General features: G+C 48.5%; 1 protein-coding gene across 2 annotated transcripts in view; it reads right to left on the reverse strand.

The window, feature by feature from the left end:
- The window catches only part of MRAS (muscle RAS oncogene homolog), a 39683-nt gene extending 20250 nt beyond the window's left edge, over positions 1-19433 (reverse strand). For both annotated transcript variants that reach the window (XM_059820093.1, XM_059820094.1), the window contains exon 1: positions 19260-19433. The gene's annotated coding sequence lies outside the window, so the exon portion shown is untranslated. The remainder of the gene's footprint in view (positions 1-19259) is intronic.
- Between the last annotated feature and the right edge of the window lie 7403 nt (positions 19434-26836).

Below are 26836 nucleotides of genomic sequence, written 5' to 3' on the forward strand. Positions count from 1 at the left end.
CAACAGCTGCTGGATGGGGAGAAGGAGACCAAGCACCAGCTGAGATCTCAACCAGTCTTATTGCAGTTCCTCACCATAATCCCAAGGAAAGTTTCTTACCCCCGTCTCAGGGAGAATAAGCGACTTTCTCATGTTTACAAGATCACATCATCAACAAGCAGCATGCTTGGCTGGATAGAAACCTATGAATTTCAACAAAATTTCTCACTTTCCCTTCGAAGACCAAGCTTTCCGCATAATCCCACAGACGATCCTCACAGGCTCTTTAGGACAGAGACCCTGGCTAGAACCCTGCCCCCCCAACACATTTGACGACAATTTTTTGCCCTGCCCATCGCCAAGATTTCACCCATCCTTCTTTACACAGCGGAGCGGCTCCAGCCGGGCGGGGTGAAAGGCCGATTGTTACTGACATGGCAGGGGACAGGCCGTGGATGTGAAAACCATACTCCATTGTGCATAATTTTTGACCTCATCACAAAATCACAAGCTACTGCTTGGCAGACAAGTGTTACATTTTCATTGACATTTCGCACCAGCCCCTTTAACTCGCTCCTAAGAAGCCTCGAGCTTATCTCGCATGAAACTCTCCCCAAAGTACTAGGATAATATTTAGCCCATTGTACAAACTGTGACTCTGCCCAACGCACTTATGGGTTGAATCGGGGCATTTGCTTCCCGTCATTTCCAGAAGTTTGGTCATACTGTAGGTCTAAGCTACCAGACTGAATATTATGTAGCCTGGGGAGAAACAGCAAGAACGGAACTGAAAAAAAATAATTAAAAAAAAAAAGGTCAGGCACTGTAGGCTGGTTTGTTGAGCACAAAAAAACATCTTTTAGATGATAGCATGAACAGATGAAAACTTCTATTGAGTGTCAAAAGGCAGCAAGTTTAGATGGTTCTGCAGGGCTGTTTCTACTGCTCATGGAAACACTCCTCCTTCTATGAGATGGCAGGTCCCGTGCTCCCAACATGCAGGTATGTAACGCAAACCCTCTGAAAGCAGAGTACATCAATCCCTCTACACCTCCACCTGCCCTGATAACCAAAGCAAGACAACAGCTCATGCCTTGATGAGATTATCATCTAAACCAGCCAATAAATCAAACCTTAAAAACAACATATGTCACCTCCTGGAAAACTTTAAACACTCCCAAAGGTGTGCAGAGCTTCCGTGCCGGCTGGTTACATTGCTACGGGCACGTGCACAAGACTTGGGCTGATCTTCCTGTGTTTTTGGCAAGAGTACTGACACAGTCCTCCTCAGATGGGAGCAAGAATAAGCGTGTTTGCTGTAGATCCGACTCAGAAAAACGAAGCACAGACGTTTTTATCTATTGTCTGAATACAAAGCAGCATGTGGTAATACATTAATAAGCTCTGATGATAATCATCTTAGAATTTATATAGTTGTTTATTTTGAAGGAGCCAAGAGAAAGATCCATACCCTACACCAAGGAAAGCTGTCAGGTCTCTGGTTAAGTCACTGGAAGGAGGCTGATTTATACTGCCGTCTTCATGCGCACTGGCAAGATCTGTGTCCTGACAGCACAAGCCAGTAATGCTGAGACAGTCAGAAATGTGGCTACTTCTGGGGTAGATGGCAAGGAAAAAAGAGAAACGCTGACCCAAAAGTGTCACTGAGGCTGAGCCTCCTCTGCAAAAAGGATTTCTTATGGAGGCAGAAGAAATTGCGTAAAACCCCATTTACCTGTCTGGACGTGGGGATGGAGTGGAAAGGTTGAGCTATCCCCTTGGAGCAGCCAAGTAATAGAAAACCACCAAAGACAGAGAAATTCAGCTTAGTTTGTGCTACTGGACCCCCAAGCCACAACATATGTCACCACAACATATAGGTGGTGTATCTAATCCCCATCCTCATTGCAAAACTTGCCCTGAATGCAAGTGAGACAGATCTCAGCCTGTGTAAATGATTATAATTTCTGTTCATCTGAGCAGAGGTGTGGCCACATACCACAGTAAAAAAATTGACCCCAGATATTTGATATTCGATGTGTGAGCACCCTTATCCACAGTTCCAGCTCTGCTCTCCTGGAGGCAGAGCTCCCAGGGCAAAGCCATTACAGCAGGTAAATGAGCTCAGAACCAAGCCCTGGATTTGCAGGGCAGGTTAGTGCAATTAAAGACACCGGCTCCCTGACAGAGAAGCCCAGTATGACAGTGATTTACGGTCTCCATGGGAACACGCGACACAAATTTCTTAATTCTGTTATGAAACCTCATGAAAAAGCTGCAGCAGGGTCTGCGTGGGAACCACCAGCTCCCTCCTCCTCTGCTGCAGCTCTCCAAAACCGACAACTTTAGGGAGCCTGTGGCTGCTATAGCAATAAACTGAGGTTTAGCATATACTTCGGTGTATGTATATGCTGACCAATTCCACCAGGCCATGGCCAAGGGAATTTTTCTATCATTGGCTTGCTTTGGTGTATGGATAGCTCTTCACATACACCCTGCCAGAACTCTGCGTACCTGAAGACGCCAACCTCACCTGAGGCCGAGGAAGACTACCAGCCACTGAGGCTGCCAACTACTCCCACGGTTGCAATTAATAACTCTTCCTCTAGCCACGGCTCACTCGATTACGCCCTTTTACCCGGCCACTTTGCAAGCATTAGCAGCTCCATGCAATGCCTCCAGGGCTGAAACTCTGCAAGATCTGAACACTTCCCTCTCTGTTCCTCTTGCAGACTGCTGGCTGCAGCCACACAACCACCATGACACACCCAGAGACGCTCGCCAGGTACCAAAATAGTTCAGCCTTATGTGTTGCAGGCAATCCCTTGGACTGGGAGCTACTGAGAACCCTTGAAACATGGGACGTGCCCTTTTAGGAGGCAGCTGCCTCCCTTGAGTCATGCTGGTCAGGACCGAATGAACTTCAAGAATTTCTCCCTCAAGTTGGCATGACTGTGTCCTAAACCTTCGAAAGCTGAAGGACCTGTAGGTGTATGAACAACCACCGCCAACTATTATTTAATAAAGATGATTAACTCTTAGCCAGGTTTCCTCCAGCCTGTCAGATTTCCTGCCCAGTCAAGGCCTCAGAAAGGACACAGCAAGCCAAAGCTGGGCTGCGTGCAAGTGTTCAGTGGGAAGTCAGTATGGCAGAGACCCGTCACACGGGAAGGCAGAGCCTGATGCCCTTTGTAGTTCTGGCATTAAGCTGTTCAAAACCTAAGTGAAATTTCAACTCTCTGAGGTTTTCTAATAAGGAAGATCCTGCCAGGTGAGAGCGCTCTCAACTCCTATCAGCTTCCAGGAGATCTGATGGAGCCCAGCACCTGGCAAGACCTGCACAGGAAATTACAGGCATTTCCTTTTGGAGCAGTGATCAAAGTACTATCAGATTGCTACTGAAGAGGAGAAGAAAAAAGTCATAAACCAACTGCTATTTAAAAATAAAATCCTCAACCCAGCAATAAAGAGCTGCAACTGGTTGGGTTTTGAATTTGGGGGATGTAGCTGCAGGTCCTGGAAGCGGCCTCATGAATTCCCCTCCAGCGCAAAAAGATGCTGTACCCTGAGGGCTGTGCTCCCTGAACTCCTCACCAGCCTCCTGTGCCAGCCAGACCTTTTCTCCTTTTCAACCCAAGATCGCATCGCCTCCCCCACTGCACAGATGCTGCTCAGATTTACTGCAAGAGAAAGAAAACGCACCGGGGGAGTAATGAAGCACTTGAGATTCACACAAAAGGCAGCTAAAAGCAGTAGCTGCCTGATGAATACTTGGTGGTTATTTTAGGAAACATGGAATTATAGCCTAAACAAATAACAAAAAGCCACGTCACTGGAAATTGGTTAGGTGGTAGGTGACCCCCATCTCCCTCTGCTGCGAATCCTTAAGTGATAAGAAGGAGCCCTTGCTGCAGCACTGAGAAGTAGTTTTCACGTAGCCAGGCTGGGCTCAGGGGCTGACTCGTATTTACTTGGAAGCACGTGCCTGTCGGTGTCCTGATCTGTATGTAGATGCAGCAAAGCATGCGTCAATCATAATGACAAATGTCATCCAAAACGAATTCCACTTCCCTCCCCCAACTCCTCCACCTCCCACATGCACTCCATTAATCTTTAGCCTGTTTCTCCCGGTGATTTAGTACCCTTTTCAAAACACGTAAGAAGATCCCTGTCACTCTGACAAGCCAACATTCAGATGCAGAAGCCAGATTTTTATTTTTTTTAATTAAAAACAACCCTTAAGTCAGATTTGGGTCATCTGTAGAGCTACAGCACTGCTGCTACTGGTTTTGTAGCAGAAACCAGATATGCGACCAGAAAGTAGCTACATGACATCCATTCCTGTATCTCTCAGGTCTCGATTAAAACTGTATGGTTTCCAGTTTAGGGGCGTCCACTGAAGGTTGATCCAAGCCTTTTGCTAAAGTGTGAAATGAGAGCATCCCTGCACATTAGACTGGGGCCTGAGGAAGCAGATGGCTCAGCTACTAAATCCACCATCCCTTTCCCTACTCATTTATTTCCAAAGCTCTCGGGAGACATGGCGGTATGACAGATTCCTGTATTACTCTTGAAAATTCTTTGCTAGTGAGGCCAGGAATGCCTCTCCTATGTTATCATGGAACTGATGAAGCTGACCTAAACATACTATAGCAAAAAATGAGATAGCCAAGATGTTCCCTTGCCCTGCCCAGCCAGAGATAACACAACAAGAACAAATTTACAGTGGAGGAAGCGGCTTCAAATTCCAATAGCTGCCCTTCCTGCTCGCACAATCCCTGGAAATGGGCAGCTTCCCTCCTACACATCCCAGTCTGCTGACACGCCAATACAAAGACCCCAAATCCACTGCCCTGGGTGGTTTTGCTGCTCTGTTACACAGCTCAGCAAGGTTTCTGAAGCAATTGCCCAGTGCTGCGGCAGCGCTCGGTCTGCAGCCAGGCGCTCTGCTGCCTGCACGTGGCCCCGCTCCTGGCGATGCAGCCAGATGTGCATGGCACAGCCAGATGTGCACGGCACAGCCCTTCCAGCCTCGGCTGGCATTGCCCTGGGCAGGCAGAGTGGTCCATGTGCCAAATTCGTGCACCGTGGAGCTGAGGGGGTCATCCCAAGCAGCACCTAAAACTGCCTAGCATGGACTCACGGCTTCACCCTGCCTTCCCCACCATGGCCCTGCGTCCCCCTGCCAAAGCAAAGGGTGCTCGATAGTATCCTGACCATGCTGTGCACCCTGCCCAGCTCCTTGATAGCTCACTGCACTGTGGTTTTATGGACATTGTGATGTGCACAGGGCAGGCATGGCTAAGCCAACGCACAGACTTCATGGCACCTACAGATGGTTTGGAGATGGTTTATGCATAGAAAGGCTACAGGCCATCTCATTCCAGTCGCCCTCCCACAAATCAATCAATGCATTTGGCTCCAAGTTTGTCTTCCAGTGAGGCTCAATTCAGTATTTAATGCTTTTTACATCTCCAGTGTTGCTACCGGATGTGTTTCGGGATGTAAATGGCTTTTTAAAGACTCCCTTCCCTCCTGGCAAACACTCTGCATCTCTTCAGACAGCTCTAAAGAGCTGAAGGCTGTGAAGGTCCCTGGTAATAGCATTTCCACGTGGGGATAGGTGAATCCTGTCAAGTCCGTGGCTGATGCTGCCAGAGCCTTTTGGGGCAGATGGAAGAAGGTGAGAAGAGTGGGGATCTCCAGGCTATTTTCAAAACCTGTGCTCTACTGCAAGTCTTCTCCAAAACTTGACTCATGATTATGCCCTTTCTAGACAAAAAGACTATTGTTGTCCATATCCTATGGAAAAACAGACAGATCGCCCGTTCCCTCTCTGCATCCCATTGCTCCCTGGAATTACCTGTGAGCTATGGAGCAGCACAGATGTTTCTGCAACACTTCTATACCCCAGGGCACAGGGCAGGCTTGTAGGGTGCTCTGTCAATCTTCCCAGGCTGCTGGGTCGAGGACAGTCCTCCTGGTTCCCCACAGCTCATTTAATACTCATTTGCAGGTACAGAAAAGCACAGAGCATGCTAGTCTCTGACACTGGAGCTTTAGTAGAACTTCACCAACATGGAATTCAGAAGATGAAGAAATAGCCATCTCCCAGGTTTACCCAAATAAGTACTTTACAGATTTTAGATAGAATTTCATGACTCTAAATCCCAGAACCATGTGGAAGGCTATTTTCCAGGCATTTCCTGGGTCCATGTCATTACTCTATCACTTGGAAGACTCCAAGATCTCATCACTGGCCCAGGACCCATAACAGTCATTTTTTCCAGGCTCATTACAGTGTCTGCCAAGAGCATGTGCCTCTTATTTACGTACAGACTGCTGGGGAGGCGACTCTGTACTTGGCAAATCCAACAGCCTTTTTTGAAAGAGGAGTGTGGGCAGAGCTCGGGGCCGGGTACCGGGGTGAGGAGCGGGATGGGGGGGAATGTGCGGCCCCCTCCTCCACCCCCCTCATGGAGACCCACAGCTGCGCAAGGCCACAGCGCCCCTGTGAACCCATCTGAGGACGGGGTGCACGTGCAGCGCCAGCATCTCAGCCACGTGCCGGGCCAGCCCCCGCGCCTCTTCTCAGCCCTCCTCTTTGGCAAGCTGCACGGCTGTCAGCCCCTTCCCTGCTGTCCTCCTCCTGCTCCCTGCCAGCCTGGGCAAGCCCTCCCGGTGGCAAACGCACACCTTGATGCTCAGACCAGCGGGCAGCTGGCCAAACCACCCTTGAGGAACAGAGTTTACCCATGCATGACTCAAGTGCTCGCTCCCATCGAGTGCATTCGCCCTGCCAGCACTGGAGAGAAGCATCCCGCAAGGATACCCCTTCGGAAAAGATGTACCCAGGTCCCAGCCGGTGCTGCTCAGTACCTGTGCTTTGCTGTTGTTGGATGCTCAAGTTCCTTTGCAGGTGTCACGAGTGGATGATTCCATATATCAGAGAGCAGCAGCCAAAAAGCAACACATCTTTGAAAGACCCTATGGGTCAGCTGACCCAACTTCAGACCACTGTTGCCACCCCTCACCCCCAGTTTCAGCACAGACCTGCATCAGGATACCCTAAGCCTGTTCCTTCTATGCTCAGTCTAAACCCTCTGCCTCAACTTTTAAGTCATTCAACTTGCAGCTGCGTGGGAGGGTATATATGTACATTCATTAACACTTCCATTATGCCCCGTGGTTTGGCAGGTGGTGCTGCATTATGGATTTAAACAGCGCCAGCAAGTGAGTCTACAGCACTTCACTGGATTAGCATGCTATGGGAAATCATACCTCAGAAGTGTTTTGCACTCTCATGAAGCACCTCGAATGAACAAGGTAACAGCAGGGCTCCAACCACCACTACCTCTGTGCAATCACATCAGAAATTAACTCACAACTTCAGGAAAAGATAAACCCCCTCAAACAATCAATTGCCCTTTGGGAAAAAAAGAAAAAGCAACAGCAGAGTCTCTCCCCAGTTAAAGGAAAAGGGAGAGGCACACCCTCCACTGCCATCGCCACAAAGCATCTTTCACACACACCAAACAATAACATCTTCTGCTTTTGCCCTATAAACTGGTTCTAGCATTCACATGGGAGAAACACGCAACACATGGTTATACTCATTTCAGAAGTCAACCTTGAAGGTACTCAGCCTCCCAGCACCCCACGCCAAAGATGATGCCTTCTGTCTAATCATCAGGCTGGCCCTAACAGGTTTCTAGAAACTGTGCAGTCAGATTCCCCAAGAGGATGCTGTCCCAGAGGGATGAGGAGATGTGCTGGGCTACTCTTGACCTGCCAAGGAGCTCCCTCCCTGCAGCAATGCAGACAACAAACACACCGCTCAGTATTGGCAAAGGGGCGGATAAGGACCTTTGATGGGACAAAAGGAGAAAACATTGGTTAAACACAACTATCAGCGCATTTCTCATTTACTGAGGCTGGACACACTCACTTTTCCTTAAATGTGCAGTTGCGTCTGCTGTGGTACAGAGCGCTGGCTCCCACAGGTGTACAGGACTTCTGCTTTACCTGGGCAATGGGAAGAGTCATTTCACAGATAAGACCACACATGAACTGAACAAAGCAAAATAACTGGACAAAGTTTCTGAGCCTAGACTCTTGAGGTCAAATCAAGAGCTGCTTTCAAAGAAGAATCCCTGGTCCTTGATTAGCTCTTCCAGAGCATCATTTTGGTTCAATTACTGTGGTCTCCTGCATGAACAGGTTTCCTTGCTCAGATTCTCCTGAGTTTCAATCCCCTACACACCTTGGCTGAGAAGTTTCATAGAAATGTTTAGGCTCTACCATCACAGCCCAGGAAGATTCGTTTTTTTCCTCCGTCCACCACACAGCTGTGAAGTACATCTATCCTGCTGCAAAGTCACAACAGAACCAAGACATCAAGGTCTTTTCTCAAAAATAGTGAGATGCAGTGCTGTGTTGCTCTGACCTTACGGTAGATCTCATATGCCATTCCTATGCCTGTATAGTGCCATTATTTTTAAACACCAAGCAAAGAGATGCTAGCCTTAGTCTTGGCAACTCAGGTACATCTCTCATTTGTGTCACATTTTAAATATTGGACTCACAAAAAGAGCAAGCAATTTGGATTTGGCCCTTCTTTGAACTGCTGGGTTCTTCCTAAGGGACATTCACTCCATGTAGGGGCCTTTTTCATATGCTTCAGTACATTCAAGGACACTGCAAAAATAAAATTTTAACTGAAAGGCAACTGTAGGTATCCTTATGTTTTATCTTGACCTTGTCAGCTATAACACAACATGGGATGGTTTACCCTGATGGTGTCTTGACATGTTTCTGCACATAAAAATCTATTAAAAGCACAGATAGAGATGGCATGGATTGCAGCCACTTGGGGGAAAAAAAAAAAAAAAGCCCCAAAGCATTAAGGGCTGGTAAGGGACAAGATTACTTTCATCCTGCCACAGCATGTTTCAATTTAACCACTGCATCTCTCAGCACTTTTCGTTCATATTCTTTTACCACGCAGAGACACAAGTTTGGTATACGCCCAGCCTTAGGAAGGGGAAATGATATTTTGGGTCATCAGCTCCACCCACCATGTCCACCCACCGCTTCACTCAACAAGGCTTTTGAAGTACAGCGGTCTCAAACAGGAGCAAAAGTACATTAGCCTGGGGTCAGGAGGGCTTGGGGAGCTGGAGCGCTCATGAGGTTGGGAGGCATTTCGGGAGCTTGTTGGGGCCAAGCAGCTTCGTCAGCAAGCCCCTCAACTCCCACTGCCCACGAGGACACCCTGCTCAGGGCTGCCTGCCCCTCTGCTCCCACCACGGACGCTAGCAGACACTTCCTCACCTCCTTCCTCAGCTCCTTGTTCACTGCCTTGAAGGTGGCAGACCTCCACCCACCGCCCGACTTCAGCAACCATTCACCACTTCGGCTCCGACGACTCCTCTTTGTCCCTTCCCACCTCTTGGCCAGACCCATCCACCTCTTTGTAAGCCTTCCCAAGTCCATGCAAACTGCAACTACCGTTACTTTTCTCTACCTTTTTTCCCCCAAAAGGGATGAGGCAATCTGCCTTCCAAACCAGAGAACTGCTCCCAGTGTTTTGTGCAGCAAAAGGATTTATTCTCACACTGCACAAAACCAAACAGATGCTTCAACACAGCATACACCTTAAAACACGATTTCGCTCCTTCGCTGTGACAACCTAACATTTATTCCAATATTCCTGTGAAGCCGATATGTAAACAACAGGGAGTGACTTGCTGTGCTCAGGAGACCTTAGAAAAAGAGTTGTATTCCTCTGCCCTCCCGGATCCAGTAAGTCGTCCTCCTGAGGTTCAGAAGAGTTTCTGAAGCTCCTAATTTAAAAATCCAAGGAATAAAAATGGGTTGCTGGAGATCTTTACCAACACAAAAGTAGATTGAAACTGTTCTTTATTTAATAATTCAAATCCCAGATGCTTAATTAAACAGACTTGCTACATTGCAAAAAAAAAAAAAAAAAGAAATTATATATCCCCTTAGAAAACTTTGCTGATTAACATGGAAGGCTTTTCAGGCTCTGCAGGCGTTCAGTCCAAGTCAAGCTTTTGAAGATGGACTTAACACTCCACAGGTAAATCTCAGGTAACAGAACACTCACAGCTCGCAGGACAGGGGTGTTACCAGCATCTCTGTGCCGCATGGAGCCACTTTGCAGAATGAGCAGAGGAAACGATGCTCAACAGAGCATTTTAATGGAGCTTTTCTGACCAGACCAAACCTCAAGAAAAGCAAACGGTCTGCTCAGCTCCTCATGCTTGCCACTTTGCCTGTTTGCAGATTAAATTTAAAAGCATCCACAGCATGTGGAGGAAACAGAGAAGTCTCTCTCCCAGTGCTTTGCCCTTGAGCTATAAAATATTTTCTGAGGGAAGAGCTGCAAGTACTCATTCAAGTCTACCTCATTGTTACGGCTCATGGTAACCTTTGAACTTCTAATCCAGAGTTACGATCCTTCACCAGCTACCACCAAGGTCTCTTCAGGTGGAAGCAAAGCAGGGCGTGCACAGGGTGAGCTCGGGCGATACCTGCCTTGTTCTCCAAGGATGGTTATGTCAGACGTAGACTTGTGGCTAGGCAGGTACCTAACAGCGAGATCATACCTAACTCAGAGCCACGATGGCAATACTTGATGTTGCACTGTTGTTTCACAAAAACAAGTCACAACAGCTTGGGGTTTTGCCAGAGCACTAGGGCATGTTTCCTCCTCCTCCCTGGTTAGCTGGAGACTCTTGTTCCCACCAAATGTCAGCAGCCATCAAACCAACCTCCAGTCTGCAGCTTGGCAGTGAGCACTCCTGAGCCGAAGGGATTCCTTCAGTGATCTCCCCCTTCCCAGTTCATCACCCCACAACGCAAGCTCTGTGAATGCCCTTGATAACTATTTCTGGGATTGAGTGCTGGGTACCGAATAACTCCTTCCCAATGAGTCCTACTTTATAGAAACATGTTCCCCACCTGGCAAGTCTTGTACTTACCCTGGTGGCACTAAAGCTTCCATACCAAGTATTACACAAGACATCAGCTACATATTTTCGGAAGATCACAATCTCCACTAAATTGCCAGCTGCCTATGCAGACCACTCAGGAGCTATTTGGGTATGTTAAGTACAGATGACAGACCCGATAACAGTGTCTGGATGTGCCTGAAAGATTAAATTCCATCTGCATCCTGTTACTTTGTCATTTCATACCTTTTTGGAGTCTTTCTGTGCCACAACAACCAACTGGTAAAGGAGCTTGTATCACACGCTTGCAAACTTAAAGAAGAAAATCCTCTAAATGCTTTTTTGGAGTGACTGGGTACCTGGAGACATGCTACAGGGCGTGTTTTAGTAGCCCTTTAAGTGGGAAGGCTGAAGTTCAAGAAAAAAATGGACGGGATTCCCACTGCACCGATGTCCATTAAAATCCTTTTAAATTGGGTTGGGTGGGTCTTTGTTCCAGCTATTGTGTACCAGACTCACCATTAGCCTTTGTGTTTCCAGCAATGCAAATAACAGATCCCTATTCAAAAGCTTTTCAACCCCTCTTACTATTGCAAGATGAGCAAGTATTTGTTTCCACAAAATAGAACCAGCCTTACACTGTTACAGCCTTTTCTGTTTTCCTATGTACCCCAAAAAATATGTCAAATGAAGCTTAAATATGCTCATTTTGATACTGATATGACCGATTTCTAAAGAAGCAAAACAAAAAGGCCAATAAACCTGAAGACTTCACTTTAATGAGTATTTTCTGCTCACTTTGAAAACTCCTCCTCTCAAATAAGTGGGCAAAACAGAGGAGCTGCAGAGCACTTTGATGTTACCAAATCTGCATTTTCCGGGCACACCACGCTGTCCGGGTTTGTTCACAGTGAGTCAGTCTCCATCCTCTGTTCTTGACTCACCCAGCAGAGAAGCCCCAGTCCCAGTCCCAGTCCCTCCTCTACCTGTGACCGGAGCTGAGCCATGCTGGCAAGCAGACACTTGGAAAGCTGAATTCACTGACACTCTCAAATAAAACAGTATTTCATTAAGGAACTTTTAAATAAACAAACAAACCCCAACACTTGCACTTCGTAATTAAGTGCAAGCCAACTGAACTAGTGTCAAGACATGCCATAAGTGAAAGCATCCAAACCCTGGCATCCCTGTGTCCCTAGCAGGCTCTGAAAGGAGAGCTCCAGCAGCTTGTACCGCAGCAGACCCGGACCTTACTTCTCTTTGGGACTACAGCTTTTGTAGAGGAGTGGGCAGAAGCCGAGATGTGCCCAGGCTCTGCCTGCTCCTCTCAGGGTGCAGGTACCTGCTGATGTGGTGCTGTAGGCATGGCCTGAGAGGCACAGGGACATCCCTCCCATGGCTGTGACAGAGGTGGGACTTTCCAGCGGAGGAGCAGTGACCACTGGGAGGGTAAGCTCTCTGCTGCAGCCCGCGGCTCAGCGAGCTCCTGCCCGAGCCCAGGGAAGTCGACAGCACTGAGCGCTCCCAGGTTTTTTAAGAAAAGCGTTTCACTGTAACCACCACAAGGTACGCGATACGGGCCCTGAGCGAGGCACAGCGTGACTTACAGCTGATTTCAGTGGGCTTTAGTTTGATCCGTAAATCCTCTAGACACTTCACAAGAGTGTTGCTCAACTCCTGCTGCCTTCAGCCACACAAGAGGTAGACATAAATACTTAGCATTAGCATAGCTCCCCATGACTCATTTTTTCTCCTTTTTAAATATAGCATCCTATAAATGTGGATGCATTCTGAGCAATAAAACTCAGAGCATTACTGTTCACCATGCAACCAAAACAAAAAATTCCTCCCGACGGCTTTGCAACAGCTTCCTCCCCCAAAACCAAAACACTGGTGCCCCTCACAAGGCCAGGGTGGAGCGAAGGCAGCTCTCCTCCATCAGGGAGCCCAGGCAGCACAGGGACACAGCACGGTGGCAGCAGATGTGGTGCCAGCGGCTGGGTAGAAGGCTTCATCATCACCCCAGCCACTCATATCAACTTCAGTAAAAAGTACAGAGCTGGCTCTGGGCACAGGAAGAGCAGGGGATTGCCCAGAGGAACGGAGTTTCAACAGCTGTGAAACAGCCTGTGACAGCATTGGAGAAGCCGGGCTTGCTGAAGAAGTGATGGTGGCATCTCTAGCTGGGGGATGCTCCCCATGCTCCAGACATACATTATCTTCCTTCCTCCATCACCAGGCTTGAGCTTTCGTCGTTAGAAAAGCCAAACCCCACCTTGTCTAGCCAAGGAAACGCCCCAAGCTGCCTCAGAAGCTCTGAGGAGGAACCTGATGGGAAGAGCAGGGACTAAAGCTCACTGGTTTTCATGGAAATCAAGACCCAGTTTCAGCACTCTCCTGCCTGTCCTGCTGCAGACTTCCCTGTGTGGTCCTGTGTGCTGTGTTTAGCTTTACCGAACCCTCCAGTCCCCCAGCTGTACAAGTGAGATAAATAGTAGGTCCCTATGTCACAGGTTTGTTGCAAAATAAATAGATTTTGCATTACAAATGTTACAGGAATGCTTTAAAAATTGCATAAGTACCAAGACTAATCTATCACTGCTCAAAAAGAAACCTAAGATTGATAGCAAACTAAAGTCTTACCTATACAAACATAAACACTAGAATATGCAAGACTGTTTTCTTAGTTTATCTGTTTCTTCTGATAACCATGTTTGCCCTGGTGACTCGAACTGTTCCAGTCACAAGTTGTTTGAATTCAGTGCACCAAATCGTGTTTGGAGAAACGTATGTTTTGCTCTGTCTACAGTGATGGCCGAGACATCAGTCATTCTTCCAGCTGTCCTAAAGACACAGCTGAAAATACATGCTCACATCCATCCTGCTGTCAGGTGACTGAAGAGTAGACTTTTTTACATCTTGGACCTCTCTAGTAAGATTACCCACGCGAATCTATTTTCCACAGTATTTTTCTAATTGTTTCTTCAACCTCCTTATTTAATGTCTGAAATGAGTGGAGAGGCAGAGCTGCCACGCTTTTCCTAGAAACTGTCACTTTAAAGACATGATAACAGAAGCCTTTTCTTAAAACTTCCAGGAGTACGTGTGGCTTAAAAAGCTGATTCCTGTTTAAAATCATGACTAAGACTCTTAAGAATCTAACTCCCAAAGTCATACAGGTAGTTTTGAATATGTTACCCGTTTAGAGTAATTATGCCTTCAAAGTTCCAGTCAAAAGCTGATGAGCGTTACTAATATATGCCGATGAGTGAGCCTGTAAGTGAAAGACCTTCTTGCTTTATTTACACTCCAGTAAATCAGAAAGCACACCAAGACTTATTTTCACATGCAAGAGTAACAGACCTGACCCCAAGACACACTTAGCGAGGTTAACCCACAGCCCAAGGAGCAGGTTTATTGTAAAGTGACTGCAAGCTGATGCAGGTGTACTCATTTTCACTGAAGATGGTGGAAACTTGGAGCAGCTGTTCAGTCTTCAGTGGACTAACACCAGTCACTAGATAAACCAGTGGTCTGCCCCACTATGTTCGATTGTTACAAGTCACCATTCAGATGTGAAATAGCCCCCAGGAAGTCCTCAGTGATACTCATCTCTAGACCAAGAATTAGGCAGATACAGTCAGGAGTTGGCAATAACCAAACAGAAAAAGAGCATTTCCCCTACCTTTGCGAACATACATAGATTTTTTTTCCCCTCCATGAAATGAAGCGCCTGCTTCAGGTAGGTTTAGCAAGTTAATATGGGAATGAGTACTGTTGTACATTCAGAAGACAGGCTTTGTATGAAACTATGTGGAATCTGCAGCAACAAAGAAGGTTTAGTGGAGGGCTGAGAGGGATGAAGAAAAGAATAAATCATTTTTACCACACTGCGTAAAGTTATATATTTGGTACAACATTCTTTCCAAAAGCAGACCTTCTAAAAGACAAGGCAAGGCAGGCATTATGTTTTCTGGGAGAAGGTGAAGGGATGTCAGCACACTTTTCAAGCTGCTCTATAATACTAGTAGAAGAAAGTACAAGAAAGTAGTTCAAGATTTTAATCTCAAGTCCATCAATGGCAAACAAGATTTAGACAAAAATTAATCAGAAAACCTCAGTTGTAGAAGCACTGAGCAATTCTGCTGGTCAATTCAGTCCAGAAGACAAGCAGCAGGAAGGGGAATCCAATCCCAGAGTATCTCAGATACTTCAAAAGGCATCTAAGTATCTCAGCATTTGCTATATTTATGGTCCCAACACACCCCACAAAGAAGAAACTTACACTATGCCTTTTTAGAAAGAAGAGAAGTGGGCTTAATGAGAGGCAGATTCACATTCATGGGTATCTGTAAGAGCTACTGACCTAAGCCTACCTGCCTTTGGGCAGTCTGTGACAGAGAAGGTGCCTGGGGGCAGGTTCCCCATCTCTTCAGCCAGCTCCAGCCATTGGACTGGTCTCTCTGACAGAAACCTATACGTCTGTGCAGCACTAACCACCACTTACTGAAGAACTAGTGTCTGAAGCAGTAAAATTAGCAGGAGAGTCAGTAATAAGTACCATAAGTACTGTAAGTACAGCAAACCGCTTAAAAATATCATTAACCTCCCCCAACCCTGCCCCCAACTCTTCCCCCAATCATTATTTCAGGAGAGATATTTCTGTGTAATTATTTCATCATCTAAGAACAGGTGGCCAGTTTGCCGTATCTCTATAAAAGACTTCCATAGGTATTCTCCTCCGCTGACATTTTCTCACATATACATGCATGCATGGATCAGCAATTGCTCCACTACATTCTCAAACGGACAATAAAAGTCATAAATCTCAAAAAAAAAAAGGAGTATGCCAAAAAATTCAGCATCTGAAGTTACAGCTGTTCATTTCTCCTTTCTGTTCAGAAAGAACCAGTCATGGCTTATTGCAGATGTTACTGAAGTTGATGGACTTGCTCTAGTTTTACAATGGATACAAACACTCAGGATGTGACCCACTGGAGCATTGGACATTCATTTCCCCATGGTGAAAAATACAGCCAGTGACATTCAAGGAGAACAGGCAGGCCATGCTCCCCTCCCCACTAGACATCTTCTGTCAAGTCCCTCTGTAGGCAACAACAGGAGAAAGAAGCAGTAACTTCACCAAGGAGTGGGCTAACGTTCCTCCCATCTGCCAGTCCCACGCTCATTCTGTTTTCACTTGGACCAAATCCTCCCAACCCCTTCTGCTCTATACTTCATTAAACTCGGGTGCCTCAGACACCAAGAATAGTATTGTTGATCTTTGAAAGGTCACTTTCAAGGCACATTTCCATATTTTTTAACACCTTCCTCAGCCTTGTCTGTAGTACTGTCTTGGAACCCTGAAAATGAATTCCATATTGAATCTGTCCCCTCAACCCTGATCTACTTATTTATGACAGTAAAAGCCTATGCAAACACCGCCACCATGAAAAACCACTCCCCTCTTCATTCCTGAGGATTCATGTTAATATTTTCCATCTCCAGAGTCTGGAGTACTCTCTGCATCGAGGGCTGCACATCCCCACGCTGAGATGCAATCCCTCATGCCTCCGCCTCTGCAGGTGAGAGAGGTAAAGGGATGCGCAGTCATGGAGAAGGTGCAAAGCTGTGGCAAGGGCAGCTCCCACGCGTAGGGGCACCAGACCGCCTCAGGGCCCCCACGCAGGCTGCAAAGGCTGAGCAAGGCTGGAGTGAGGAGCCACCAGGAATGACAGCGTGGCTGGAGCAGTGCAAAGCAACCAAACCAGGCAAAACCAAATTAAGGTTGGTCCAGTCGAAGTCTGGAACCTAAAACTTTCACAGGGCAGGCTGATTGATCCTCATGAATTGACTCACCTGTACCCAGCAGGTCAGCAGGGATGCCCAGCTTGGCAACTGCGGGAGGTAGGTAGAGGCTCTTGGCTTGAATCCAGCCACAAAAAATACTTCACACCCGAAGAGGGAAGATAAAAAGCAAAGGGCAGAAATGAACAAAAGCAAACAGCTTTCCTCAAGGAGCCCTCCAGAATTAAGAGCAGAAGGGAGCAGAGTTTCTGCCCTGATGGTCTCAACAGTGAAACACCACCGGCAGCATGTGGTGCGAGCTCAAGGGCCAGGCCACACAGGTCTCGGGTAGAGGACACTATTTCTGTCTGCAATTAAAGAAGCGCTCTAAGGAACCACAGCACGATGTCAACGATAATGATTCATCACATTCATTCTTCCTATATTCACTTGTCCTTATGTTGCCCTCATGTACTACTTTGCCAATGACAACACCAGCTCATGTACAGGACTCATCCTCCTCCTTCCAGTCCCCAAATGCCATGTCTCCCCCAGTGCCAAAAAATGTGTGGGGAGAAGGAAAGAAGTCCTCTCTAACCACCAGATGATACAGTTTTATGCCTCCCTTTTGTTAGCCTCAGTCCCAGTTTAAGAAAAAAAACCAACACCCAACACAACACATACCAAAAACTCCCCCCATGAAAAAGGCAAGCTTTGTTTCTGTAATTCTTAGTTCCTCTGCAAAAAGTCTTGAGTGTGTGAAAACACCCACCAAAAACTTCAATAAATAGAAACTGCCTTTCACATCATTTCTGAAAACAAATGCTGGGCCAGCTCTGACCCTGGTGCAACTGCTCTGGTTCAGGAGTCGTGCTGGTGGGGTGTTTCGCCCTCTGCAACCTGGCCTACACCCTCTATCATATGGGCTATGTCCTGGAATAGAGGATCAAAGGAAGTCAAACAAACTGACGCAGCACTAGAATATGAAGAACACCTATTTTTCTATATGCGCTATTATTTTTAAGGAGATGCTGTCAGTTTTGTATTTTGAGACTCAAGTATGTAGAAAGAAATCCTATCTCTATTAAGCACTCCAAAGCTATGCGACCGAGAGGTGGGTTTTTTTAAAGCTATGACTTAATAATTTCCTTGCCACACCCCTGTTCTCTCTCTTATCTTACCCTAGTTTTTCTTAAATTAACAGACCCCATTTTTGCAACAGATTCATAGCAACAGACAAGCACCTTTCATAAAGAAAAATAATGACAGCTGACCCATGCAGTCTTAGGCCTTTGAAATGCACTTCTCTTGTGCAGAAAGGGCCTGAGCTAACTGGGTAATTTCATAGTGAAAATTTAGAAAGCGCATCTACATCCAGGTATGACTATAAAGTTGGTGTGGTTGCTCTTAGTACCAACTGTTGTACGAACAACAGTTTTCAGATAAGACATAAATAGAACGTTTCCAGTCAATAGCATCCCTTTAAGCCTGCCACCAAAATCCGAACTTAAGATGGCTTAAGATACCTAAGGAGTTGGTGCCTTAGATTTTCACACTTTCGTAACATTAGGCAACTAATGCAGAAAAATGCCAGCTGATGGGAGCAGAAACACTGCAGTTACCTGTGCTGGGGGAGAGCCTCACACAGGGGTCAGGACTCCACTGTGCGCTTTGCTCTTCTAACGAAACCCCAGCCTCTACCCCGAACTGCCAGGGTGTAAAGCCCCAATTTGTTGCATAAAGCGATCAGCTCGACAGGGAGGGTTACTAGAGCAGCCAAGCGCAGGATGCTGAGACTGGTCCACCCAAGGTCTTGACTCTTAACTTGCTCCTCAACTCGCAGCCAGCGTGGCTTTATCTTAGGCTCTCTGTCTCGAACGCAGGGGTTTCTAAACACTGTTTCTAGGGCTCTTGAGTCGTTTAAAAAAAGAAAAAAAGTTACAAGTTTTCTTTCTAATCCCCAGCAATCCCAAACCCAAGAGCTGAAAAGTCCCTGTCCTTCAGCTGTGGTTCAGTTCATTTTCTTAATGCAAAGAAAAAGTAGAACTAGAAAAAAAAGTACCCCCTTCTCTCCTTGTTTCTTTGTCATTAAAGACAGCATCTGTGTCTTTCTTCTGAAAGTCTAGCAAATGACTCAAACACATGAATCTGGACGATTTCATGAAGTATTTAGTGGTCCCAGAGCAGTTTTAATGAAGGATAAGAAATTTTGCGATACACAGATTGGAACACGCAAGGGGTAGGAAAGTAAATGATTTGCGTGGCTCTGAATCTGCTGAGGGGAAAAACCCCAAATGCGACAAAAATCCAACAAACCCTGAACTTACAAAGATCTTTCATTACGCAGTATAACTCAGTGACCCCCTCTGCCCCCCCAAGCCACGAGACCCACAGCGGTCCAGCCACTGCTTTATACAGCCCCTTTTCAAGCGCTCAGCAGGGAAGGAAAGAACCCCCCAAGACACCGCAAGCCCACCGCCGCCGCGCAGCGAGACCCGCGGCACAAAGCGACCGTACCGTCCCAAGCCCGGCGTCTGGTGCCGCTGAGAGCGGCGGCTCCGCGGCGACAGTCGGCGACAGCCCTTTCTTCCCGACACCGACCTCCGGCCAGGGAAAGCGGCGGTTCCCGGGGAGCGCTCCTCCCGCCGGGGGGGCTCATGCCAGAGCGGGGCACCGCATTTCAGCAGGAATTACTGGGGGGAGAGGAAAGGAGAGAGGGGAGAGCCCCGCCGCCGTTACCGCTGGGTGTCACGGTGATCCCATCCCTCCCGCGGGCTTTCCATGCGTGGAGCGCCGTAACTCCTCGCGGCGCTATTCCACACGCCCTCACTTCGTGAGGGGAAAAGCAAAAGAAAGTGTAATTTATTGGGGGGGGTCCCCCCCTGCTAAAAGCACCACCCAACCCCGAGCCCTCCAACCCCCGTCCCCGAAGCCCCGCTCACCCGGGCTGCCGGGGCCGCGCCCTCAGCGCCCGCCCATGCCCGCCGAGAGGCGCCCGCGGCCGGGCAGCGCCGCCGGCCCCCGCCCGCCCGCTCCCGCCCCGGCGGCCGCGGCAGGGGAGCCCGCACCCGGCCATCCCTTATATCGCCGCGGCGGCTGCTATAAATAGCCCGGCCCCGCCGGGGGCCGGGCCGGGTGCCGCCGGCAGGGGTTTCTCGGCGGCGGCCGAGACCCGCCATCACCTGCGGCTCGGTGACGGCGGCGTATTTCTCAGTTTTGACTCATGTTTATGCCGCTCTCCGGCGGGCGCGGGGCAGCAGCGCGGCTCCCGGGGGGGGCCCGGGGCCCGCCGACCCCCGGCGCGGCAATGGGCCCGTCCGCCGCCGCAGCCGCCGCCGCGTTAAGGTGGACCGCGGCGGCGGGAGCGGGCGGCGGCACCTTAAGCCGCCCGAGCGGGCAGGCGGCCGGTGCCTCGCCTCTCCCCGCCCGGCACCCCGGGGTGTTGCGGCTGAGAGGGAGCGGACCGACCCGACCCTCCGGGCCGCGGGGGTCTATGCAGCCGCCAGCAGAGGAGGAGGAGGAGGAGGAGGAGGAGGAGGAGGAGGGGGGGGGTAAACAAGCGCGTCGCTGCGGGCGCTGCTTGATGGACAGGGCAGCAACCGAAGGGCAGAGGATTACACAAACGGAGTTGGTGCCACATGAAGGCGACACACGCTGTGCCGTTAAGAACCAACCACTATATTGACACACTCACAGATGTGCTCCTACTAAATACGAGGAAGCCTTACCAACTTTTATCACAATAACAGAAGTGGTGTTTAATACAGCAGGGTTCATCCTAGATGGGACTTAAAGGAACACAGGGGCAGCGGTTACTTTTCTTACCTCTCCTTTGTGCCCTTGGCAATGGGAGACACAACCAAAGCAGCGCTTCACAGCTCACCTGCAGAGTCCTTTGCCACCTCACACCTTCCCCGTGGAGCTGAGGGGAGCAAAAGTCCTGCTTCTGTGCGTGCACGTGTTTATTTACACACGCTGCCCTCAGAGAGGATGCGGGCAATAACTACATGACAATCATCCATGTGAGTAAGGACTGGTCAGTCTGGCTCTGCCCCGTGTCTTACAACAGGAACGTGTCCAGAGAAGGGCGACGAAGCTGGTGAGGGGTCTGGAGCACAAGTCTGATGAGGAGCGGCTGAGGGAACTGGGGTTGTTCAGTCTGGAGAAGAGGAGGCTGAGGGGAGACCTCATCGCTCTCTACAACTACCTGAAAGGAGGTTGTAGAGAGGTGGGTGTTGGTCTCTTCTCCCAAGTGACAAGAGGAAATGGCCTCAAGTTGCTCCAGGGGAGGCTCAGGCTGGATATTAGGAAAAATTTCTTTACTGAGAGAGTGGTGAAGCACTGGAACAGGCTGCCCAGGGAGGTGGTGGAGTCACCATCACTGGAGGTGTTCAGGGAACGTGTGGACGTGGCACTGCGGGACATGGTTTAATGGGCATGGTGGTGTTGGGTTGATGGTTGGACTTGATAATCTTACAGGTCTTTTCCAACCTTAATGATTCTGTGATTCCGTGCTGAGGCATGTACCAGGCACCCAGAGCACCTCAGGGGGCTGCATTTAGGCACCTGCTAACTTACCTTGCTGGGTCAGGGTGCACCTCCATGCTGGTTTGCAAAACAGATGTATGTGACTCAAATTGGTTCTTACAGACAAGTGAACAGCCCCAGCTCCCCTCCTGTGCCAAACTAGCGTTACATACACCCCAGTACTCCCTGAAAACATCTACCCGAGGCAGTCTGGCACCGCACTGTGGCCTGCACAAAACAAGAGAAAGCCTCCACGCTGTCTTTCCCACATTAGTGAGAGGCAGAGAGGAGCACGCTGCCATTTTACGACCAAGATACATGAGCCTCTGCCTCAAAATCTGCATTGGTCCAGTGGCATAGAGGAGGTGAGAGGGAGCAGACCCACAGCAAGCAGCCACAGCGTGCCTGGCCATGGTGCCTGTGCCTGCTCACCCTGCAAATTCTCCATTAATCTCACCCTGTCTTGAGACACAGGAGACATGTTCAGGGGAACCCCCGCAGGCTTTCCCAACCTTGTAAGACACACATTTGTCGACCGGAATCACAGGTTTGCACGTGAATTTGGTGCAAAACTCAGCTCCTCTGTTGGCTGCAGATTTTCTTCCCAGGACAAAATGGTGTCCTCAGTTTCCCGAAGGCAAGCTTTGTCAGCAGCCACGCGAGCAGCACAGTGGTGCAGGTGGCTGGCTATGAGGAATCTGTTTTTTTTGCTATCAGCACATCTTGCTGCAAGCGAGGGCAGCTCTGGCAAAGCTGCTGGTGAGTGATACCCATTAGTGAGTCTCAAAACACAGCAGGTCATTTATACACCCTCGAAGGTGTGGAAATGTTGTCACTAAATGCTGGGGACACAGCAGTCCTGGGACCGGTTGGCCAAAGGTTTCAGGTTTAGCTCTTTAAATCTGAGCATCTAGCTTTGTACTTGGGCCTCTTAAACAGATGACCGTTCAGAGCACGCACATTCCTGCTTCTGTGGCGATAGCTGTATTTCCAAACCAAGCCCAATATTCAGATACCCAAACCTGAAACTCTCTGATGCATTTCATACCAAAGTCAGTAACATTTGAGAGGAAAATCCCGTGGCCTGGCTCCTGCATGTCGGGTCTCCAGGGTATTCCTCAGTTCTCAGTAGCCTTCCTGCCCGTAATAAATACTAAAATTATGTAAGGAGGAAAGCCAAAATCTCCTCTTTCAATTCCAGCCAGTATCTGGAGCAGCATTAAATTTCTTGTAGTGCGTATTAGTTAACAACATTGCTAAAGGGGAATTGCTGCTGCGGTTGAGCGCTTACACAATACAACTCCTATTTAAGTGCATTTTTGTATCCTGCTGAGTCACCCCAAGGAGCCCTCAAACAAAACTTCACGTTCAGTTTGACAGCAGAGGCAGTGGCATGAAGAGCCCCCTCTACCAGCCCTCCTCAGGGGGGATGCGAGTGCAGGATGGGCAACACTTCAAACTGTGGAACTTAATGCAAAGCTAAAAGAAAAAAGTGCCATAAGATTTCAGCCAGCATTTTCCCCCATACAGCTTTAAGCACAGGACATTTCCAGTTTGTTTCAGTGTCACTTAATAGATTAGTGACCGTACAGTCTCTGAACTGCTTAGGTCAGAATATACTTCAGATGAACTGTCTCTAAATAAGAGGACGCATTATTTATATAGCATAATATTTCACTATTAGGGCTAAATGAATGTGGTTGTTTATTGTCCCATATTAAAGCTGAGTGGGTTAATGCAGCACGAGCCATTTGCAGCCTCCCGGCTTTTTTTGCTGGTAGCTGCCTTTCAGGCTGGCTGGGAACGCTTCCCTTGCCTGCCCCTGGCATGCTGCATGCAAGCTGAGGACTGCAGCAGGCAGCTGCAAGCACAGGAGCTTGCACAGCATGGCAGCAAGGCAAGGACTGTTTGCACAAAAAATGCAATGTTTCCTCTGCAGGAACAGTGCAACGGGTAAGATTTTTGTCTGTAGAAGTTCGTGCCGGTGCCATGGAGTCGGGGATAAGAGGTAACTGCAGAGAACGCAGAGGATGGAGATGGGGTCTGAGGGCATGTGGTGGCCCTCCCATGAGCTAACCCAAGGTGCTGCTGGCATTGCTGCCTGGATGGCAGCTGGATTGTGCTGAAGCAGGGAGCTGTAGCTGACTGCACCCTGCAAAGATGCATGCACCATCCTGCACTGGATCAGATCTTGCTAGAGTGGAGACCCACGCGCCTGGCCTTTGGTGTTGAATTTGGAGAAGAGCGCAAGGAGACCAAAGCCTGAGCCCTGCCTGATGGCTCAGTCCCAAATGAGAGGCAAAGGAAAAAGTTGAGGTGCTCCTGTGATGTGCCAGATGGCTCCAAACCTGCATGAAACCAACACAATAGCTTTGCTGTCGCTGTAAGTCCAGTCGGTCAGAGGTAGCAGATCACTCCTTCAGGGTATGGGCAAGGAATATTGCTATGCATCTATGGACTAGGAACAATGAAACTATAAAAAAAGACAGCTTAAACAGCTGAGATTCATTTCACTGAATTTCTGTGTGGTGCTTGGCACGGGCTGCGGTAAAGCTACTTAGCAGTAGAGGACATCTAGTGATACTCACATGTAACTACATAAACCCGATATAAGTTCACATGTGACTGCTGAAGAGTCAGTGTGACTAAAGTCAGGATATGGTGTGGCTGTAACAGCTGCAAGAGGGCTGGGACGGGCTGACCACCCAGCACCCTTTATAAACAGGTCACGAAGAAAAAAAGGTCCAAGAGGCTTTATGCATAGAAAACATGCAACGAGTGCATAGACAGAAAGCTCAGGGGAGCTGGTCGTGCTGCACCTTTTAACAAGGAGGCATTACAGGGAAGCACAGTGCTTTTATTTCTATGGCAAAGACCCTGTAGGCAGGGATATAGAGATTAAAATCAGTAGTTTCCTTTCAGGAGTCTTTGCTCTTATCTCAATTTGCCTTTCATGTGACTCACCCTGAACACACACTGCGAACATCAGCCTCAAGATCAAGAGGTTTTTTCCTCCCCTAGTGCAAGTCTCATAGGCGCAGGAGCAGGCCGTCCCCATGTGCTGGAAGAGGAGCCGGTGGGGAAGAAGACTGGCCTGGCTGAACAGAGAGCTTTGGAGGGAACTCAGGAAAAAGAAGAGAGCTGATGACCTCTGGAAGAAGGGGCAGGCAACTCAGGAGGACTACAAGGATGTTGTGAGGTTTTGCAGGGAGAAAATTAGAAGGGCCAAAGCCCAACTAGAACTTAACGTGCCGGCTGCCGTAAAAGAAACAAAAAATGTTTTGTAAATACATTAGCAACAAAAGGAGGGCTAAGGAGAATCTTCATCCTTTACTGGACGCGGGGGGAAACATAGCGACAAAGGATGAGGAAAAGGGTGAGGTACTTAATGCCTTCTTTGCCTCAGTCTTTAATAGTAGGACCAGTTGTTCTCCGGGTGCCCACCCCCTGAGCTGGAAGGTAGGGATGGGGAGCAGAATGAAGCCCCCAGAATCCAAGGGGAAACGGTTAGCGACCTGCTACACCACTTAGACACCCACAAGTCCATGGGACCAGATGGGATCCACCCAAGGGTACTGAGGGAGCTGGTGGAAGGGCTGACCAAGCCACTTTCCATCATCTACCTAGACAGCATTCTCCTGGAGAAACTGGCTGCTCATGGCTTGGACGGGCACGCTCTTGGCTGGGTAAAAAACTGGCCGGATGGCGGGGCCCAAAGGGTTGGGGTGAATGGAGTTAAATCCAGTTGGCGGCCGGTCACAAGTGGTGTTCCCCAGGGCTCAGTACTGGGGCCAGTTCTGTTTAATATCTTTATCAATGATCTGGATGAGGGGATTGAGTGCTCCCTCAGCAAGTTTGCAGATGACACCAAGTTGGGCGGGAGTGTTGATCTGCTCGAGGGTAGGAAGGCTCTGCAGAGGGATCTGGACAGGCTGGATCGATGGGCCCAGGCCAATTGTATGAGGTTCAACAAGGCCAAGTGCCGGGTCCTGCGCTTCGGTCACAACAACCCCATGCAACACTACAGGCTTGGGGACGAGTGGCTGGAAAGCTGCCCTGCAGAAAAGGACCTGGGGGTGTTGATTGACAGCCGATCAGCTGAATATGAGCCAGCAGTGTGCCCAGGTGGCCAAGAAGGCCAACGGCATCCTGGCCTGTATCAGGAACAGTGTGGCCAGCAGGAGTAGGGAGGTGATCGTGCCCCTGTACTCGGCACTGGTGAGGCCGCACCTCGAATACTGTGTTCAGTTTTGGGCCCCTCACTACAAGAAGGACATTGAGGTGCTGGAGCGTGTCCAGTGAAGGGCGACGAAGCTGGTGAGGGGTCTGGAGCACAAGTCTTATAGGGAATGGCTGAGGGAACTGGGGTTGTTCAGTCTGGAGAAGAGGAGGCTGAGGGGAGACCTCATCGCTCTCTACAATTACCTGAAAGGGGGTTGCAGAGAGGTGGGTGTTGGTCTCTTCTCCCAAGTGATGAGTGACAGGACAAGAGGAAATGGCCTCAAGTTGCACCAGGGGAGGTTTAGGTTGGATATTAGGAAAAACTTCTTCACTGAAAGGATTGTCAGACATTAGAACAGGCTGCCCAGGGAGGTGGTGGAGTCACCATCCCTGGAGGTATTTAAAGGATGTGTGGATGAGGCGCTTAGGGACATGGTTTAGTGGTGGACTTAGCAGGGTTAGGTTAAGAGTTGGATTTGATGTTTTTAAAGCTCTTTTCCAACCTAAACGATTCCATGATTCAATAAAAGATCAGCTCTTTCTCCATACCCTTTTGCAGCCTGCAGCTCTTTGTTTTAGAAGGATACATAGAATACTTTCCCCTCCACGTTATTTATAACAGGGGATTCTCTGGAAATATTTTTCCATACATGTTCCAGGCCTGGGATGAGGAATTTGGCTGTGAAACAAAGAGACTGCCAGTTTGGTTTCTAGAAAGTCAAGGCTCAGCAGAGCTTTATAAAAGAGCACACTTCCCTAAGGAAATAGACTAATTTTATCTGACACTTCCTTGAGTGGAATTATTCGCCTTAAGATCACCATTAATTAAGGAGTAAGGACTTCACATTTGAGGCCTCACCATCTTGCACTTATTTCCATGTCAGATGCACTCAGTTTACAAATGTTGAGGAAAAGTGGGACTTTATTACTCCTAATAAAACTCAAGGAAAGTTAAATTTCTGCTGGCCAGATTAGATCCTTGGGAATAGCTGTGCAAATCTACAGTAGGCAAAAGTTTTTGGCTCAGCTGCCCGAGCTGGCTTCAGCTCAGCAAACAGGTCTGATACAGGATCTGAGTGGTTCCTGGCTGTTAAGTGATGGCAGCAGACCAGGACTGGGAATAAACTCTGACCAGTGCAAGCAAAGAGCAACCACAGCATCAGTGAGTAACCAGACAAGACTTTTACAGAATGATTTTTCTGGGCTGAATTGCATGTTGAAGGCCCAATCCTGGACACTATGAATTTGGTACGCAGAGATACCTACTCAAAATGCAAAGGATGGTGTTGAAAGGCCACAGGGACATGGGCAAAAGAACAGAGGAAAAGGCTGTATTAGCTAAGATG

This window comes from Gavia stellata, chromosome 8, assembly GCF_030936135.1.
Source record: "Gavia stellata isolate bGavSte3 chromosome 8, bGavSte3.hap2, whole genome shotgun sequence".
Classification (NCBI taxonomy): Eukaryota; Metazoa; Chordata; class Aves; order Gaviiformes; family Gaviidae; genus Gavia; species Gavia stellata.